Source organism: Lepisma saccharinum, chromosome 26 (genome assembly GCF_977018435.1).
Source record: "Lepisma saccharinum chromosome 26, izLepSacc3.1, whole genome shotgun sequence".
NCBI classification, from domain to species: Eukaryota; Metazoa; Arthropoda; class Insecta; order Zygentoma; family Lepismatidae; genus Lepisma; species Lepisma saccharinum.
The window spans coordinates 47,481,541-47,492,861 of record NC_139254.1 but is presented as its reverse complement, the minus strand read 5'-3'; positions in this window follow the sequence as shown (position 1 = coordinate 47,492,861).

Genomic DNA, 11,321 nt, shown 5'->3' with positions numbered 1-11,321 from the left:
AAGGAGAACAGGAAATACTCTCAATCAATAAATTGATCCCGGTGTATGTTTTTCACCTAATTGAGGCCTTTCATGCTAACTTGATGGATACTTCTAGGTTAATTGCCTGTATATAGATTGCTGAGGAAACATGTATTGAATATGCCAGAAACAAGAAGACATGTTTGAATATGATACAGGTTACAATTCTCAGCTTGAATATTTACAGTCATATAAGATCAGGGATGGAATATTACAATAGGGTTGCTCCCACCCCTTTCCTGAAACAGGGTATTCTCAGTACAAGCCTACAGTTTTGAAGGCTGTTTGTTTTGTAAATTTTGTTGAATATGATACAGGTTACAATTCTCAGCTTGAATATTTACAGTCATATAAGATCAGGGATGGAATATTACAATAGGGTTGCTCCCACCCTCTTAATTCTGAGTTCTCAGTGCAGGCCTACAGTTTTGAAGGCTGTTTGCTTTTGTAAATTTTGATCCTAGGTATCTTATATTCCTGGAGGTGACTCGGCATGGCCCACTGAACAACATACTCAAATTTTGAAAAAAATCAATAATTTTGTTTCTCTTATAACTCTGAAACTATTGGTGCTAGAGACACGGGGCTTGGTGATTTTTCATGTGCATGACAAAATGCAACTTTTTGGTCTTTACAATTTTTTCAAAAATCTTGCTGTTATCTAGATCTTGAATAACTTGCCTATTTTTCAAGATAGGAGCATGGGGGTTGCATATTTGAAATCTAGAGGCTGTTTAGAAGTTTTGTTAAAAAATCGATAATTTATTAAATTTGTGATTTTTTCAAAAACTATCAGTGCTGGAGACTTAAAATTTTGTAGGCATATTCTAGGCACTGGTACCTATTATGAGTTTGATGCTACAAATTCATTCTCCAGTATTCAATATGACATGCCTGATTTTGTGGTGGTATTGTTTCAGACTGGGAGACACAATAATCAGGAAAAAAATTCAAGTAGATTTGATAACTGCAACATCAAGAACATATATCTTAAAAATGGCAGAAATGAGGTATTCCCTAGAGAAAATTACAATTTAGACATGTCCAAGAATGATTTCCTCAAATTATATGAGGCATTTTCATCATACAAAAGGGTCACTACTGGCAATACTGACATGTATTACACACCAGATGAATTCAAAACACAGAGACCCATGTTTGTAATCAACACTTCAAAAAGAAAACAAGTTGTGGTGAATGACAGGACAAACATTAAAATTATCTGTGAATTCCATGAGGCATTACCTGATGACACCATATGTAGTGTTATTCTCATAGGTGAAAAATCATATGTTTATGATGTAAGAAATGAGAGGGTCACAGAGCAATTCTAGAAGATATTTGCTTCTATTATGCTGTTATACAACACACAAACCTCAACTGTATTATCAGCTAGCAGTGAATATCTTATGTGTGGGCAGTTGTATATATTTCAATCTTTTATCAGGACTCAAACCCGAGCTCCTGATTACAAAGGCAGCAATATTAACACTTCTCCATATGGAATATATCCACATTTTACTGGGTTCTGAGACCCTAATACAGACAAAATTGGATTTTGAACTGTCATAATATTCTCTAAGTCTTGCCTATGCTCATATTATCAGAATAAGAATTGGTTTCACCATGCAAGGCAGTTCATTGCTACTATGTCAGAAAATGTGTATCTTTATCTCAATGATCTTTGTTACACTTTTACATGTTGCACAGAAAATGTGTATCTTTATCTCAATGATCTTTGTTACACTTTTACATGTCGCACAGAAAGATTAATAGCCTCTTCAGTGAATCAACAGAAAAATCATTAATGTTCCCTTCTAGCTGTGTAGATTATATCTCTTGCGTGCCGGCAAAACATGCAAACAATTAATTATGTTTGCCCGCTTTTCCCCTATTGTATTGAGCGAGTGGTTATAAAACATGAGAAAATAAGAAAACTGAGAAATTCAGTTTTTGTACAATATATTGTTGTAAAACACTTTTTACCAGGTTTTCAGATCTGGGAGTTGTATATCAACTAGCAATAATTATTCTCAAAATCTCACGTATGGAGATATTATTTTGCAACATGTATTTCAATCTTACACATTTTATCAGGACTCAAACCCGAGCCTTTTGTTTACAAGGCAACAATATTAACATTTTGCCATCAGGGGAGGCTTCACATTTTACCAGGATTCAAACCCGAGCCTCCCGATTACAGGGCAATAAAAACCATGCACCACACTCTACTGGGTCTCAGAACCCAATAGATATGAGCTTTATATCAATTCAAGATTCCTGGGATTTTGACAGAAAAACACACTATAAACAATAAGATAATAAGAGAACTTGCCATAGTTTTAAGTGTATGCAAATCAATCTGAGGGGAGCTCTTCTTTTCTGAAAAATTCCCGAGGGCATTTTTACAAAATCCTTGGGTTAGGCAGGGTGCTACACTAGAGCAAAAAACTCATATGAACATGTTGAGCAAGTTTTAAGTGTAGCAAATCTGCATGAGAGGGGCTCTTCCTTTCTTGGGTTTATAATACAGTCAATACAACTACTGTTCTCCTCTTTTTCTCTTGTCCTTTCCACATCTTCTTCCATTCTTTTTTAACTTCAGCCCCCCCTTCCAGTTCATTGTGTCTTCTTCACCTTTCTTCTCTATTTCCTTGGCCTTCTTCCATTTTCTCACTAGCATCCTCTTCTCCCTTCCTATCTGCTTAGCCTCATCCCGCTCTATGTCATGTCCTGTTTCTCTCGTGTGTTTAAATATCGCATTTCTCTCTCCCTTAAGTTGTACATCACCTCTATATATCGTCCTGTTTTTGTACCTTGTTACATTTGTACTTGATACAGAGTCTGAAGAAGACCTTGCTAGAAAGTTGAAACGATACGTTTAGTTTATGTTTTTAATAAAATAAATTACTGCCTTGGTCAGCATATTTAGTTTTTCATAACGTTACGTATCCCTCATTTTCATTTTCGAGTTACGTTTAGCTAGGCAGCCTGCCAGGAAATATAGGAAAGTGTTAACTTCAGTGCCAGCTCAGCGAAAAGCATTCGCCAATATTTGCAAAGAAAAATTTATGAGAGAGAAAAAGGGGAGGAGTTTTGATCTGGGTGAATGCAAGTTGCATCTGGCTCGAGAGGGAGAGGGGAGTTGGGCTTGAAGTTTTGAAGGGAACAGGAGGGTGGTTCGGCAGTAAGAAAAGGGGGTTTTGAGTTTTGGAGAGAGGAGAGTGAGTTTGATTTTGAAGGAGATTCAGGCTGGATGCAGACTTTTAGAAACTTGTTTGGAAGTGGAGTGCAGCGAAGCTGAGTGACAATTTAAGAGGCGAACTTCAGCAAGGGAGTGAGAGTTAGTTTAGAAATCCTTCGGTCCACGCTTCTAAAAAGAGACAGGTAATATGCTTTTATAATGCCATCCTTTGCCAATGCAGACTTAAGGTCATAGTAACCCAAATCTAGAGAGTTGCCATTTTATAAAGGGTTCTGTAAATTTAAGTTTACTTAGTTACGTACTGCAGTTAGCAGGTGCAGCCAAGCGAGAGCTTACGTGATACCGCTAACCCCCAATTGAAGAATCATTCATCTAAAGGGCTCCAGGTTCGATCCCCGAACCTTTCGAGGATCACACGCTTAGTAAAAGTGTGTCACATTACGTTGTGGAGGCGCCGGGCAGTTTCAATTCATTTACAGGATAGAACAATGAACCTTTCAACTCCTGGATTTTTCTCTGTTTGATCTAAAACTGATTTTTTTCGAATTGCTTTAAATCACGCAAGAGCTCAGGGACCGAAGCATATTCCTTCTTATAAATTTCGCGAATGTATTCAGGTTTGAAGACCCAAACACAAATGTTTTATTTGTTTACTGATGGGCATGTTCGGATCCATTTTCCATAAGAGAAGCTGCTTATCTCTTATGTAGTCCGACACTGATTCGTCGTCTCGATGTAGCCTATGCTTAATGCGCTCTTTTAATTCCAGCTTGTCTATGGATCCGGTAACCTCTTCAATCATTTTAGATTTAAAGAGATCATACGTAATGGCCTGATTTCCCATAGTTTGAACCCATGCATGGTGCCATCTTAAGGCTGGCCCATGTAAAAGATCCGGCAAAACTTGTAGTTTTTTCGGGGTATCCCAATCATTAAGTAGAGCTATACTCTCCACTCTATCAAAAAATTTAGTGGCATCTTCTCAAACCGTGCCTTCGAACTGTAAGCCGTCCAACAAGAACGGGTTAATAAAGCCTGTGCATACCATAGTTCTGGGCGGGATTCGAAATGGGGTGCTAACAGGCAAAGTCTAGCCCGGCTACGGGTAAATACATAGCTACGCCTTATTGGGGTGGAGGACGCAGATGGTTGAGTATTTATAAAACTGGATTCTCCGCCAACCACATTCTCTGCCAAAGCTTGAATTCTATCTAGGGTTGCATCTAATTCGTCACAATAATCTAAACTGAACATTGCACATCATTAACTTTCACGACGTCGCTGTTAAAATGAAATTATTTGTCGTAGTCAGCAATATAAATTTAGAACAATGAATGCAATTTGTGAGAGCATTTAGTGGCGTTAACCCTCGGATGCATGTGTCGGGTCATTTTGACCCCACTGTCTGTTTTTTTCCTGGTATTATAATAAAATCTAAATAAAAAATTCTGATTTTCTGTGACATCTTACCATGCTACTTCAGCTATAGGAACATGTATAAATAAATTTCTTACAATTTATTTTTAATTATATTTTTAACGTTTTTTTAACAATACCCCTCCTTTCCATGTGTGGGGTCATTCTGACCCCAGCCTGAAAACAGCAGGAAAACATTCATAAAGGGAAATTGATCCTAAATATTATGTTCAATTATGCACAAACTAAACGCAATCATCTCAAGGTCAACCACTCACCCTGCCATAACACTGCAAAGTGCGCATGCGCAGATGTATTTGGCGCAGATCGAGGAGATACAAGCCACCAGTTATTGTGTAACGAGGCGGCGTGTAAGTCTGTCGGTACTTCTACAGTTCGTCGTTTAGATTTCATTGTTGCGTACGAAGATTGATTGATTGATTTAGTTTATTTTACTTCGCGTTTTGTGCCTCTTGGCTAATTTGCGAAGATGGGGATGAGTGATGAAATGGATGAAAATGGACATTCACAAACAACCATACCCGACCGGGATTCGAACCCGGGAACCTTGGCGTCGCAGGGCGATGTGCTAACCACTCGGCCACAAGGTCGGGCTTGCGTACGAAGAGATGCCGACAGCGTCTGGTAGGGCGTCGCATTGTGTTTGTGACCAGGTACTTTCTTAGAGCTGTTTTGTACCACTCTAAAAGCGTCTTTGTATTATTACATTGAAAGTGACACTGACAGTAATGACCACAAGAGGATTAATTCTGAATAAAATTCACGAGCTGCTAGAAGAAGACGATGATGGTGTTGCCAGTTACACGGACAGCTTTAACGAAGAGGATGGTGTTACAGAAGCGGAAGAGGTTCCGAAAGGGAGCAGTGATGTTGAAACAGACATAAGCAGTGAAGACCGTGAAGAGGATGATGCAACAGAAGACCAAGGAACTTTCGGCATGATCTCAAAGAATGGAATTCAGTGGAAAAGCTAGCAGTCAAGCTCTTATCAGACTGCTGCACACATCATCATACGAGAACCTACACTTACCAATATCAAGACAAGACAGCCTTGCACATCACAATTGGCCTTCCATGAAAATGAGATCCGAAGAAAAACAAAAATGTCATTCTACTCAGCACCATGCATCATGACATACATATTGATGATGATGATTCTAAGAAGAAGCCAGAAATCATACAGTTTTACAACCAAACAAAGAGTGGAGTGGACGCCATGGACAAACTGGTTCAAACATACACCTGCAGAAGACAGACACGTCCATGGCCAATGGCCCTATTTTATAACGAAATCAATGTAGGCGTTCTCAATGCATACACATGCTACTTGTCACAGCATTCTGATTACACTTCAGGCGTCAGTCACAAACACCTTATGTTCCTTATCGAGTTGGCGAATGAGTTGATTCTTCCTCACATGCGGGGGAGGTGCCAAAGCTTGAACCTGAAGAAACCAGTAACCGAGGCAATGAAACTTTGCGGTGTAGTAAGGTAGGCACAGAGACTGGAGGATAGATCTTCAAAGAAAAGAGTAAGATGCCAGGTATGCACAAGACAAGAGGACAGGAAGACGACGGAACGTTGCAGAAGATGTGGCAAATCTCTGTGCAAGGTCCACAGCAGTGTGATTGTGGTATGCTCAGAATGCGAGTGACGTGTATTTAATTGCCATGAGAAGCCGGCACATTCTTCTTTTTATTTCTTTTATTATTATTTTTTTATTCTTATTTTTTTAATTTATTTTTTCTAGAAAAAATAATATTTAGTTCTGTATTGTGTTATCTGTAAAATACTGTTTCACAAGTCAACTGAAGTTCTGTTAATTGCGAGCGAAGTGTAACTACCATTAATATGTAGAACAGTGAATTGTCAATACATTGTTATTTTTTGGAGGGGGTTAGATAATAATAATAGAAGTGTAATTGTTTCCTATGTTATATTCAGAGAAATTTTTGATCAATAAACCATATTTGCTGAACTATTTACTCTGTGGTACATATTTCAATGCATAATTGTATTGGGGTCAAATTGACCCCACATATGTAAAGTTGTAAAAAAAAGTGACATGCATCCGAGGGTTAATAGTGCGAAACACTAAGAAGTGAAATATGAGAAATATTCCAGTTATTAAAAGAGGTGGCTGTTAAAGTGTGCGACTAGTTTTCCACAATATCATCACGCTCTTGGGTTCGCAATGAAAAGCCAGTTGCATTTATTTCAAGGTGAAATAAATGAAGGCTGAGAAAACCATTACGTGGAAAATTAAGGTATATTCTCGTCGCATTTCCGGAAAACGAATGGAAACAAGGCTTAATGGTGTTATGCTGTATAGGTCTCAACACAGAACGTAGTACTAAAGTGTCCATCATATAGTCAGAATAACACTTGACAATCCTTTATGTACTGACATTCCACCAATTAAATATTGTAACAGTGCACTAAGCAATACCGGGTGTTTCTTAAATAATTGAGGGGGTTAAAAATTTATTTTGCAAGTAAACTATTGAACTTACGTTAATGAAATCAGTCCGGAACGATCCAGGAACGTAAACAGTGTCTGCGTTTATGTTTTGTTAAGCTGAGAGTTAATATCCCTGCCGCTAGGCGACACTCAAATCACCCACAGTGTTTTGGGAAATGGTTTGGTCCACAAAATAATCGGACCTTACACCGTCTGACTTCTTTTTGTGGGTTTTCATGAAAGACAGGGTATTCGTCTCATCGATGCCGCGTGATATCGCAGCCCTAAGGGAGCGTATCATCGCAGAAATAGACACTATCGAAAGCCCCATGATGCGAGTGTGGCAAGAAGTAGACTATGGTGTCAATGTGTGCCGTGTCACTCGTGGTGCATACATTGAACATTTGTAGGTGTAAAAAAGAAAACCTGTCCGAATTCCTCGTTCAATTTGGACTGGTTTCATTAAACTTTACTTGAAATGGAATTTGGTAACCCCTCAAATACTTATGAAGCACCGGGTATCGTTTGTGGAATTTGAGTCTCAAAAGCGCAAAATGTTATGCAACGTTTCAGCGGTTTAATAATCCTTCTTATACACAACGTTTCAATTATCAAAATATGCAAATCCAGTGTTACATGTCAAGGATTTAAAACTACTTTTCACAATAGCGGAAACCTTTGAAGGTTGTGATTCTTGCGTAATCATGTTCTCTCAGTTTCCTGTGAATTTAGTATAATATAGCACGGAATTTCTTCGAAATATACCAGTGGGATGCGTTCTCTCATTATCATAAACATCCTTGAAAAAAATACTGAGAAGGTAAACATGAGGAAGTTACAAAAATAAAAATTATATTTTAATTGGATGTTTCATGTAACAATACATAATTTGGAAGTTCATTCTTCCATAAATATGTTATATTTTTTATGAGGTTTAACTCCAATGTAAGATTTAGATCTGGCCATTGTTCCAATTGAAGAAAATTCATTGGCGGGGGAGGGGGGGTGTAACTTCTGAATTTCTTTTATTAAAATTTTGTGTACGAGTGCTACAGAGGACACTACGATTGAGTTACCATTTGTAGTATAAACGATGCGTTGCAGCATGGTGTCCTTCCTTTAGCAACATTTCAGAAAATATTTTTCCACAGAAAAATCGATCACTGTAGAAAAGTGGGAAGCAGTCGGAATAATAAGGTTTTTCGGATAGAAAAAAAAAAGTTTCTCGCTTTTTTTTTGTTGCTTTCTCGACTTTTTTCCTTTACAAATTTGCCGTTACGAATATCAAAACTCACAACTAAACCAGCAAATTAGCCGCAGTGACAAAGAGCCAAAATTTCAGGTTATTTTAAAATCCGGCCGAAACACGCCCTCTCTATAAAGACGATATTATTATTATTATTATCGAATAAAAAATATCCATTAAAAAGCCCGGGTTTTTTTCAACTCCACATCGATAAATAACTATCCTCGTTCTGTTTCATACTTCGTTCGATTTGATTGTTCGGTAAGAGTCACGTTCATTTTACTGAAGCCTCTATCACACTCAGTCGTTGATATTGGAATGGTCTAACACATTGCAGAAAGGTCACTCAGCAAATCACCTATTGAACTTGTCTTCATGTTTTTGAATTTTCTGTACACTATGAATTCCTTCACTGTTTCGGGAATGCAGCCTTCTTCTATATTAATTTTTCCACACAACAAAGTAATTTTTTGTCACTATAGTACTTAGGTGGCCGTACGGTCTACGGTGTCATGCTTTGGACTCCGTCTACTAGATCGAGGATCAAGCACTTCCGGATACTAGCACCAAACTTTGGGAGTTGGCTAAATTCATATCAAAGACTATGAATCAGCCGGGACACAACCTTGGAAATTATTGTTACGCGCAATGACGTCATCAATGGCCGCCCACCACATTCTTTAAAGTTGAATATCTCAGATACTACTGAACGGATTTTAATGAAACAGGTCTCATTTTAAGGCATAGTACTTTATCTAAAATACAGTCTATTACACATGTTTCCGTAAATTTAATATTTTGTGAATAAAGCTTGAAATGTGAGATTTTTTCCAAATTTCTAGATTTGATTTGATTTTAGATATATAGCGTTGATTTTCTTCCACTTTTGGCTAATCACGATGAAGATTAAGAATGCTATGATGAAATTGATGAAGGGACACACACAAAGAACATCCATACCTTGATCGGGATTCGAAGCTGGGACCTTCATTATTTCTTGTAATTTCCATGGACGCAACTCGCAGCGAATCAGTCATATCATAAAATAAATTCATTTTGTACCAAACTCACAACAAACAGTCTCTTATTGCACCAACTGGTAGTGGGTATAATTCAGCAAGTAAACATTTAAGCGAATATGATGAATATGAACCTTTCCTATCATACGTTTGTTGAGAAGTTTTCCTTGCCTTTCAAGGAAGTATATGTATGCGTGCAATCACACCTCTTACCATCTTCCACGGCATAAATTAACCGGAAAACGCACTAACGTGTGTTAATCTAATTTTATTATATTTTTTAAAAATCCCTGGCCCCCAAAAATCCCGCTAGGGATGCTTGGTGACCAACACAGATCTCCCGGCAACGGAACTTGCAGCCACGAATTCCTCAGCGTCTTTCCTTTCTCTCTCGACCTAGGTTTTTGACATTGTCGTGTAGGGGAGTCGACTTCCGTTATGAGGCGTTGGCTCTAGTCGATGTGGGTCAGATCAAACACAGTTGTGTGGAAGTTCCCTTGGAGGACAGTAAAGTCTTTGCAACTGAGCTTAACAGTTATATACGGTTTTATACGTCGCTATACTGCCAGAAGCTCTGAGGTAAGTTCTTTTTTCTCTTACGTGTCTTAGAGATTATGATGAGTGAAAATAATTACGAGTGGTGTTAGTGAACACGAACTGTTGTTATTATTTTTTCATTAATCACCGAAATTATTTGGAATTATGGTAAAAATTAATATAAGCATAGCCTGTTAGTAACGGATCTTAACTACATAAAGTGGGCACAATAACCTATTCTCCTGTTAACTGTTATTATATCATCCCTTGTCACATCATATTATAGCGACTAGCTAAAAGTAACATAAAAGTGAGGTAAGGGAAACCAACCAATCGGAGGGAGGATGATTACATGAGCTCCTTATATGTATATACGACCATGCTAGTTAGCCATATATTGTGCATTAATACTTTTTGCACTATTGGGGGGGGGGTTAGTGCTCGATATGCTTCATCATTCATCTGTTCATGTTGGAAATGACACCAACACTTACATGCAACAAACGCGATTGTTCTATGTCCGACAGCACTCGAGATATAGACTCTCTTGATATGACGTCTTAAGACATATGTCTTATTCTTTAAGAAGTTTTCCAAGAAGTCTCTTCCGGTTCGTGAAGACAATTTTCTTTATCTTAAGACGTTTTCTAAGACATCAATTTTCTCAGTCCCTAATTGACGTGGAACCCCGATTTCTCTTGCATTCGATCAGGATTGATGAAAACTACTAGACGAACGTAACCGAATACTTCCATCTTCGTAATATAGCGAAAAATTGTTAATCTAAGAAATCCACTTTGCGAGTAAAGTATCGATCGCAGAGGATAGAAAGGACCATGAACTGCCAACGAAGCAACAATTTGCTCCCGATTGTTTCCGTGTTATTTTAGATTAAAATTCAAAAGAAGTTTTTTCTAAGATGTTACGTTACACTGATACTATAAATCGGGGATACTCCGTTCTTGTTTAGATTGATATATCGTAACGAGAACTATCGAGAGTCATTAAGCTTGTGTTTCGAAAGTTTCAATATGGCGATCGGTGATCAGGAGAGAGACGAATGAATTTAAAAATAAGGAAATTATGTGCTTGAATTCTTTATTGCATATTTATATATATATATATATAAAACGTTATAGACCTCCAGGAAACAGACTTAAAACTGTTCCGTGACCCTTTTATTTATGACATGTTGAACGAATGATTTCTCTCTCTACCACAAGGATGACGCTGCACACGGTGTCGTCAGGGAGGGCGTCGTGAAATTTCACACTAATTTGAAGTTGGTGCGATCGTTGACCACCACCTTCTTTCTCTTCGAAGTGTTAATTGCGAACATGGGTCTCTGTGCTTTGAGTTCGCTGGGTGTGTAGTACATGTCCACGTTGCCTGTTG